We start from the raw sequence: 9,920 nt of genomic DNA, 5'->3' as shown, positions 1-9,920 counted from the left end.
ACAACGTAGAGTTGTGATTATAAAATCGTATTGCGGTGAAACGGGCTTGGAATCAAGGTGAATATTATGGAGATTGCGGTTCTAGTGGGAGTGAGGTACGAATATTCCCTTATAAATATTGATTTAAGCTTACTTACGGAAGAAATGTTATTAAATTATCATATAATGAATTTATGGGTTGAGAAATTGGATAGAACATCGTGTGGGATGTTTATGGAATATATTGGTATTGATAATACTGTTGTTGATGTTGGTGTTGTTGTTTTTGTTGTTGGTTGCTGGATTGTGATTTCGGGCTAGGCATATAAACAGGAGAGATGCTGCCCGAATTTCGGCAGATTTTAAGAGAATTTAATTTGAAGGCATAAGACAAGCATATCCCGATGATCCTAACGATAATACGAATGGTTTTATATGTAGATTGCGAGACACGAAGTAGGTTGGAAAGTCGAGAAGTAAGCTTCCAGGTATGTTAAGGCTATCCATTCCTTCTTTTCGGCATGATCTATGACAAGCGCGAAGCGTAATGATATCCATAATGAATCCACTTCTAGATGTAGGATATCCTAAGTTCCTTGACCTCTTAAGCCCGAAGAGGCATCCATAAGTTGTATGATTTCATAACTATGTCTAATTCCTGAAGGGACATTCATAAGGTTTCCTTATTCCTATGCATTTCACATTTGATTTTTGAGTCTCGAAGGAGACAAATGAAAACGGGAAGAAGTTCCCATTTTTAAGAAAAGGGAAGAAGTTCCCGTTTTGAACTAAAAGTTGCTCCGAAGGGAGTCTTTTGATGGTTTCCAAAGATTTTCATGCATTTACATATTGACATATATGCACGACATCATTTCATGGAGAAGGGGAAAAGGGCTAAGGTGTTATATACGCAAATTACCTGATCAGCTGGTATACGATGATTATGATGCCCGAAGGGGCCATTATGGTATTATGCCCGAAAGGGCTGCGAGCAGGGCGAAGGCATGCATTATATATATATATATATATATTATGCATTAAAAGCTCATAAGCACGTACATGATTCGCAGTGTTGGTTACATGTACAGATTGAGTATGTTTTTCCTTTATCATTCGAGTTGAGATATATTGTTTCGGTTCTGCCTTACATACTCGGTGAATTATTCGTACTGACGTCTCTTTGCCCGGGGGCACTGTGTTTCATGCCACACAGGTGCAGATAGTTGAGTAGAGGACACTTGCCATAGCATGTTCCCGGGCTATTAGCTGCATTGGTGAACTCCATTTCTATTCAGAGTGTTTCCGAGTCAGAGTACTTATGCATTTCCTCGAGTCAGATGCATTACGAGTATGTTAGGGCCCTATCTCAACTTATGTTATGGTAATTTAGTCCTTGTTAGAGGCTTTTGTAGATAGTGTCCTGTGGATGGTGTGTCGAGATGTCGACAGTTGTGTAAAGCAGCCATGTAGGTTGATGTGTTCATATGCATTGATTTAAAGATCTTATTGTGACTAAAGGTTTTCTTAGACTTAACGATAAGGTGAAGTCCCTGACATGATGAAGGAGTTCTATTAAAAAAAAAATCATGTTTTACTTGACGAAGGCGTCATTTTATGATTTAAAGGTTCACAAAAAGTTGTGACTTATGAATAGAATGGTAGTATGGCACTTAGCCAAGTAGGGTCTTGAGTGTCAGTCATGGCCCTCCGATTTGGGTCGTGACAGTAGATGCCACCAATGGAACTACTATGTGCACCCAAATCCCAAAGTAGCTCTCTAGGAAGGAACCTATCAAAGTCCTTCCAGATTCATGGGTCACAAATTATGAAAAACTGAGGGAACCTATTGAACCTCTTCAATCCTCTGAACCCACTTTTGTCAAAAAACACGACAAAACAATTTCCATAAGTTTTTACCACTCTCACCTTAAAAAACCCAACAAAACAACCTTCTCCTTTTAGATGTACCAACCTACTTAAAACTACGCAAAAGAAGCTAACCTAGAAACATTCTCTTGGCAACTCCCAGGAATCATGAATGAACATGACTAGATAAAGGAGTTCGATAACAAAGGTCATAGTACATGGTGGTTTAAACGTCCTTTCACAAGACACTTCCTGTAGGATATTAAGTGTGATTGTCAAGAATGTCTTAAAGGTGATATTGAACGGGATGAACATTATATAAAAAGGGCCAGATCAATGAAAAAGAAGAAAGGGAGAAACTCTGAGAGAGAGAGAGAGAGAGAGAGAGAGAGAGAGAGAGAGAGAGAGAGATAGATAAAGGTATGAAAATGGAGATTCATCTATTGGTTCACTTAGTCGTCTAGGAAAATATGAATTTCCTTTTTCATACAAACTCCAAGACTGGACAACACTACCTAGCCCAAACACATACCACAAGATGAGCCCTTCAAGCTCCAGTCATACCCCTGAATTTCCATTACAACAACCCTTTGAAAAATATTGTAAAATCCATGCCCCAAAAATTGCAAAGCCAAAGCCAAATAAAACGTTGTACCGCCCACTAGAGAAATGCCACCAACAAGTGATATCTAAGCAGCAATCAATTGGCAATCTGAAAAGGCTATCTGTCAAAATAAAGTGTTAACCAATATTGGCAATTCCATCAGAAATGTTTCTCACACAGAAAATAAGATGATGAGCAGAGTGAAGACAATTGAGAAAAAAGTGGTACAACCATCCTCTCAACATGATGGACTTGTTGAAGCCTTGGAAATGAGACTGACAAATATACAGTATGAGATTTGTCCACCAGGCACCTCACTTTTCCACTTCATTCAGCAACAACAGAAGGAAATGGCTACCATTAGAGAATAAATATAGCAGCTGAAACATGGTCACTTCGAACCACAAAGAACTCAAAGCTACCCATCAAAACCCATCTTTTTCCCCATGCCATCACAAACATACTCTCCACCGAAATTGGACCACTCTTTTACTACTTTTGTCATGAACTAACCAGAGGTCCATGACGGGCACCCAGATCTAACTTACCGAGCACCACAAGATATACATACATTACATGATCATACCTGAGTGTAGGCCATGATGCTAACTAATAGATATCGTGAGCTGTAAGGGACACAAGCCCAATATATATATATATATATATATATATATATATCAATTGAACCCAAGTATACAAGCCGAAAGGCTACCAAAGATAATGATACAACAAAGCGAGATGCCATAGAAGCTTTAACTGTGCATATCTATCTACGACCCTCTACTAGAGTGCAAAACATAATAAGGAAGAGACAGGACCCGCCATACCTATGTGTACACAAAACAAATCATACCAAGCTAGGCTGCAACGCCAGACAAGTGGAGTGCTCTAGTACCAATAGCTGAGAAGACAACCTAAGGGTCTGAACCGTCTCTCTGTCTACCTGGGGGCATGAACGCAACGCCCACAAACAAAGACCGTCAGTATGAATAATGTACCGAGTATGTAAGGTATGAAAAATAACATAATAAAGATATAAAAGTAACATCAGATAAGAGAGAACAACTTGTCCATCTGAATGCCTCTTAAAGCGGATAACATGCATGCTTTTCTTTTTGAAAAAACATATTTCATACATATATATATATATATATATATATATATATATATATCATAATACCGTGCCCAGCCAATATAGGCTCGGTGTTATCCGTACTGAACTGCAGTGGTGTGCACAATAGGTGCCATACCCGGCAGACTATAGCACGGCTCGGTGTCAAAAAATAGCTACATATATATATAAAGCATGCATGAGAGCTCAAATAAATGTTACAACTCTATTGGAGTGACGTAAGGTCGGTATACCTCCGATTACCATTATGGAGCTAACATCGTCGACATATCTCACTTTGAAGGAATCACTAACCATAAGATGAGATCGACAACCATAAATAAGATCAATAATCATGAGACAAGATCAATAACCATGAGATAAGATCGATAACATCAATAACATCATAAAAAGATCAAGAACATAAGCTTGCAATACTTCTAGGAATAGAGTCATTATAAAGGACATTTGTATATGTTCGTATCAATATGATCATGACATAAGAAAGAACGGGATAACCTTAAAATACCTCGTTATCTGCTTAACCACTCAACGTCTACCTTCCTGATCTCACAAAGATACATTCAAGATGATTCACACTAAGGTTAAGTCGCTGAAACACTTATAAAGTCAAACTAAACTAATATGTGAGCTAACAAAATTTGGGCAGCATTTACCCTATATCATATGCTTCCTCCCAACTCCAAAACAACTCCCAAATATCAATAACAACATCAACAATACCATAACTAATATATTATATGCAAACTAAGCTTAAATTAATCCCAAAATTTGTTTTCAAATCAGTTCATAGTCAACAACTTCAACACAACACTTTATGACCTTTCTACCATGATTCTCTCCATCTTTAAGACTTACTAAACCTCTAAATCAACTTAACATAAGTATTAGAGTGAATAACATACCTTACAGCTTGAAGAAATTGACTCACGCAACTTACTCCAAAGCTTATTCACCACCACTCCAACTAGAAGTAAGAACACACACTTCTATGAACTAGTTGAGGATTTTAGAGCTTGATCTTCTCTTGAAATGATTTTGGATTTTTATGGATGATGGAGATAGCTTAAAGGGTCACTGGGGTTATCTTTTGGTGAACAAATGAGCCCCTTCTTCCTGATCATTTGTCCGAGGATGAAAAACAATACTGAGATTTACCTTGGTACTCAATCCTTTCTGAAAGAACTTCAAAAACTATACTGAGATTTACCTTGGTACCGAATCCTTTATGAAAGCACTTCTAAAATTTTGTTGTGAATCGAGCATCATGATGTGGGAAAATGGACACCGAGGTCCCATGAAGCCTGACAATTTCTTGAATATATAGCTTGGCATAATCTTCTGCTGAATTGGTGGTCTTCACTGGCAGAAAATGTGTTGTTTTAGTAAGTCAATCCATATTCACCCAAATTGAATCATGTTTTCGAGATGAGCGAGGTAAACTTGTTATAAAGTCAATGTTTATCATCACCCATTTCCAAAAGGGAATATCTATCTCCATCATCCATAAAAATCCAGAATATACTGAATGATGGATTTATCTCACTTTGGATTTTTATGGATGATAGATAAATCCAGAATATACTGAATGATGAAGTAATCCTGGAGTTACTCTTGAAAAAGTTGAATGTGGATCAGTATTGACTGAAAAGCTTTAGAAGAAGATGGGTGCTTTCATTTGAACAACTATAGAAAATAAACACTTTTGAAAAAGTTAACAACAAATGATGAAATAAACAAATTGTAACTTTTATTTTCATTCTTCAATTTCTGTTTTATAACTCGAAAACTAGTACACCCAACATTGATCCTGGTGAACAAGACGTTCAAACCCTCTCTGCTTGGGATGAAGTGCGTCTTCTCAGTCTGCCCGTCGCTCCCATGTTATATCTCTTTGCTTACCCCTCTTTACCATCATCAGGGTACACAAAGTTCACGATTGGCTTTGACCAAGAGAATCTAGATATAACCGCAACCGTGGGGCTTGCTATTCAGCTGTATGAAGATGGTGGTAAACTGCTCCCCATAAGTACAGTCTATGGGGATATAATGCACCTAGAAGTTTCTTTCTATGTATAACTTTTGTAAAAATTGGCATGACATATGTGTGCAAAACACGTGCCAAGCATGGGCAATTTATGTAGATAAAATGGGTCGCGTGAACCCATGGTCACCCGACTAAACTCGGTATATTATGTATATAGTTCTTAAAATATATCTAATAGTAACTGAAGGAACACATGGTCAAACAAGACCGATTGGAGCACTGGTTAACTGTTGGGTTTAATTTCTTAAGGTCGCGGGATCAAATTACCAGCAACATCTTTGTGTCTTTTTTTTTTTAATTTCTAAGAAGCCTTCAAGGTTTTGCTCGCCAAGTTGATGTCACTCTAAAAAGGTGAACCCATCATCTTGAAATGCTGAATTTGTCTTTGGTGCCAAGTACCAGTCTTGTATTTATGTTCCCTAATTATTCCAACATAGAAGAGCCAAAGTCCTTACATAGGTCGCTGGTTGAGTATATTAGTTATAGGAATGGATACATTAATTCAAACAAGCTATACAATTAAGTATATACTGAAAAAACAAGTATTATTAATGCACCATATGGCAAGGAAAATACTGCTAGACACAAATTGTACCGCTTCGTGTGATTGTGAGCCCGTTTGGCTTAGCTGATTTAAAGTAGATGATAAGCATTACGTGCTGATAAACGCTTTTGGGTGTTGAAGTTGATTTAATAAATAAACAGGCACGTGTTTGGATAATAGTGCTGAAACTGATAATAAGCAGCTGCAGTGCTTGGCAAAGAGGTGCTGATAATCATTTTTTCTATTAAAATGACTTAAACGTCCTTAACACCCATTGGACTCATACCTTAAAAAATAAACAGTGTTCAAATTCTAGTCAATTCTTAGTTAATGGCGTCAAACGCAGGGACCCATATATTTTCAGATTACCTGTAATGCCGTATACATTAAACTAGTTTCGTGATGCCCATGCTAAGCCCGGGCCCAAACTCAAGATATAAAAGTAGATATTTTAATCAAAGATATGTAGTTTATATTACACCTTTATAATGTATAATAGTTAAAATTTTAAATAATATGTTTTTAATATATAAAAAGCGAAACTTTCATTTCACTCCTTTAACATCTTAACTTTCATTTTTGATGTGTAACGGCCCTCCCGGCCGTTATGGGAAATGTAGGATCATTCCACCTAATAAAACCCTCCCAAGGGTAGAACGAGCTAATAGAAACTCAGTTGAATGAGTCTAAGGTCTGAGAAATTGACTTGCTTGTGATTGTTGCTAATTTTGTTGTGTCCATCGGGGGTCGGGAAGGCGGGTTTGATGTAGGAAACTAGAACTCTATTAGGAATTCCGAGGCCACGAATGGATTCGTATGACTTTTTATGTATATGTGTATGTTTTGTTTGTGTTTGTGAGGCCTCGGATGAAATGTTGGGTGATAGAGTAGAAAAGTGGGCAAAAGTTGAGCTTACTGCCCAAAGGGGACCGCTGCGGCGGGGCTTGTACCACTACGGCGGCACCGCTATAGCGGTGATCCCCTCGCCACCAGCGGTCGGCCATTGTCCATGTGTCTGTTGTGGCAGGCCATGTCTCGCTATGGCAGTGTCGCTATAGCGGAACATGTGCAGCCATAGCGGTGGTCAGATTTCTCTTGGTCCGCTATAGCGGGCATTTGGCCACTATAGCGAGACTGTCGCAGCGGTAAATTGACCACCGCAACAATAGATTGGGGGGGGGGGGGGGGAAGAATACCGTGTTTTAAACACTTAGTCCCACATTCTTTATTCATAAAACTCCAACACAGTTCCCCACAAGCACCTAGGATGAAATTCCAAACTAGGGCAAGAATACTCTTGAGAGGTAAGTTTCATCCATCCCTTCCAATCATTTTGTATCATCATCATGATTATCATCCCTTTTATGGGTTTTCAATGGTGAATTTAGTAATAGTAACCCTAGAAATTAATAAACCTTCTATATTGATGGGTTATGATTGCTATCACTTATTTATCATCTAATGGCTTGGGTTAACTCCTCTTAATCATGAACTGAACCTTTAGAGGCATGAACTAAGTGAATTGAGACTTAGGGTTCCATAAAAATGGTGGCTTGGACATGGAAACTCCTTTTAATTGTGATGTTAATTTAATATTGTTATAGTTTGATGAATAGTGATTACTAATGCCCTTGTTAGGTTGTTGTACACCTAGAAATCATTCACCCATTGGAATGGGGCTAAGGGAAGGGTGTCTTGCATTGATGATGTGAATAGAATAATTGAGACTCATTGAGCATTCTAATTGCTAGACTTTGAACGTTCTGAGACTTTACGGAATTTGAGCGTTCCGAGGCTTTACGGAAGGGAAAAGCTATAGCAGAGTGACTCAAGTTGTTCCAGCTCTACGTTTGAGATAGGTTACGGTCTACTTAAGTTAGACTTTGATTAGTTGATTGTATGTGTTGCGAATTCTATAGGAGAAATCATGTCTAATCTTTATGCATGATATAGTGTGGTTGAATTTCCTATGTGCAATTGATTGAGTGACTATGTAGGCTTCGTGCCACTATTCATGTGTGTTGAATCTACAGTTGAGGATTGTTGTGATGAAAGTTAATATGATCTTCTCGGTGAAATTGTGATACGAAGTGATGATTTGAGCATTGATAATAAGAGGGCAAGAAATGATGTTATGCATAGATATATGAAAAGGCACAAATGTGACCTAGATTATGGGCTCGTGGTCAGAGGTTCGTTCCGAAAATGAGAGATACATTGATGTGGCCTGCGTCCGAGGTTTTTTCCGGAGCGGAGTTTTATGCTCGGGTTCGATGAGTATCCGGAACGAGTGGTACATGGACACTATGGGTCCCCTGCAGGTCATGACTACTGAACAATGACATCAGTTAGCATGTGTGTATAGTGAGTATTGTATTTGTGGTAGACTTATTCCCGTTTTGTGGTTTTTCGTTGACTGAGTTCTTGATAGTTGGGTTACTTGATTGGTGACTATCCTTGGTTGACTTGTTGTGGTTTATTTATTTCATGTCTATCGTCTGTCTTGTTTATTCTATTGATTATGAGATATGCATGATACTAATTTTAGTCGGCCTATGATACCTACCGGTACATAGTGTTTGTACTGATACTACCTTGCTGCATTCTTTTGAGTGCAGATTGTGATACAGAGATTGTTACTCGCCCCTCACATCTATCTTTGAGGACGTTGCTAACAGATTTAGGGTGAGCTCCTATCCATTCCAGGTCCCCCGAAGATCTTTCTCTTATGATGTCTAATTCCTATTCTGGACATTATGGTTATTTGTTAGACAAATTTCATTCCTTAGACATGTTTTGGATTAGAGTCCTTGTACGATGACTTTCGAATTTTGGGAAATTGTAATAGTTAGGACTTTCGCAATTACTTTGTTATTTATGGCATGACACATTTTGATTATCTTATGCTTTAATGAGTAATAACTGATTAATTTGGTTAATACAAAAATGGACTTGAATGAATAGATGACTAGTGTGTTGGTTCGCCCACTAGGAGTTAGTGTGAGTGCCAGTCATGGCGGGCTGGGTCGTGACATGATGAAATTATTTATTTCAAATCAGATGCAGAGCCAGAATTTGAAGTTTATAGGTTCTGAATCCTAATCTTTTAAATTACTTAGTTCTAAATTAATGATCTGTACATACTCAATGAACTTTTAAGACAAATAAAGAGTTTGAACCAAACACTATCGAATTAGATTAACACATTTCTGATACTCTAACTCGGCGATGCTTCGAGCTCATTTTGTGTTCATCTGGAACTCATTTAAGATTTTAAAAATATATTTCATTTTCACCCGTATTAGACAATCTCATGTTTTCCTCTTCTAAAATCACCTAACACAACAATTTTTTTCAGTAACTCCAAATCTGTAATCTTAGTTTTGAGTTTTTACATAGATTAACCTAATGATCTTACAAAAATATTAATAAATAATAATAAAAGTACATTAATAAAGTAAAAGATTTTAAAACTATATCTAAAATTTACTTTTAGGAGGGATCTTTATAAGCACATATGAACTCACTAAAAAGGCAAAACATTGGAGGTTTAACAAAAGATTTAGTAAGACCTAATAAATGCTTCAGTTGTAAAAGACAGTTTGACACTAAAGTAGGGATCTTAGTAGCTCAGTTGGTTAGCTACATGAACTTTCACCTTGTTGGTGAGGGTACGAATCCCCACATTGTAATCCTCTCCCTCATTTTCCCTTCCCCTACCCCCTAGGTAATAAATGTTTTTTAAAAA

Source organism: Lycium barbarum, chromosome 9 (genome assembly GCF_019175385.1).
Source record: "Lycium barbarum isolate Lr01 chromosome 9, ASM1917538v2, whole genome shotgun sequence".
Lineage (NCBI taxonomy): Eukaryota > Viridiplantae > Streptophyta > Magnoliopsida > Solanales > Solanaceae > Lycium > Lycium barbarum.
This window is presented reverse-complemented; position numbering follows the sequence as displayed.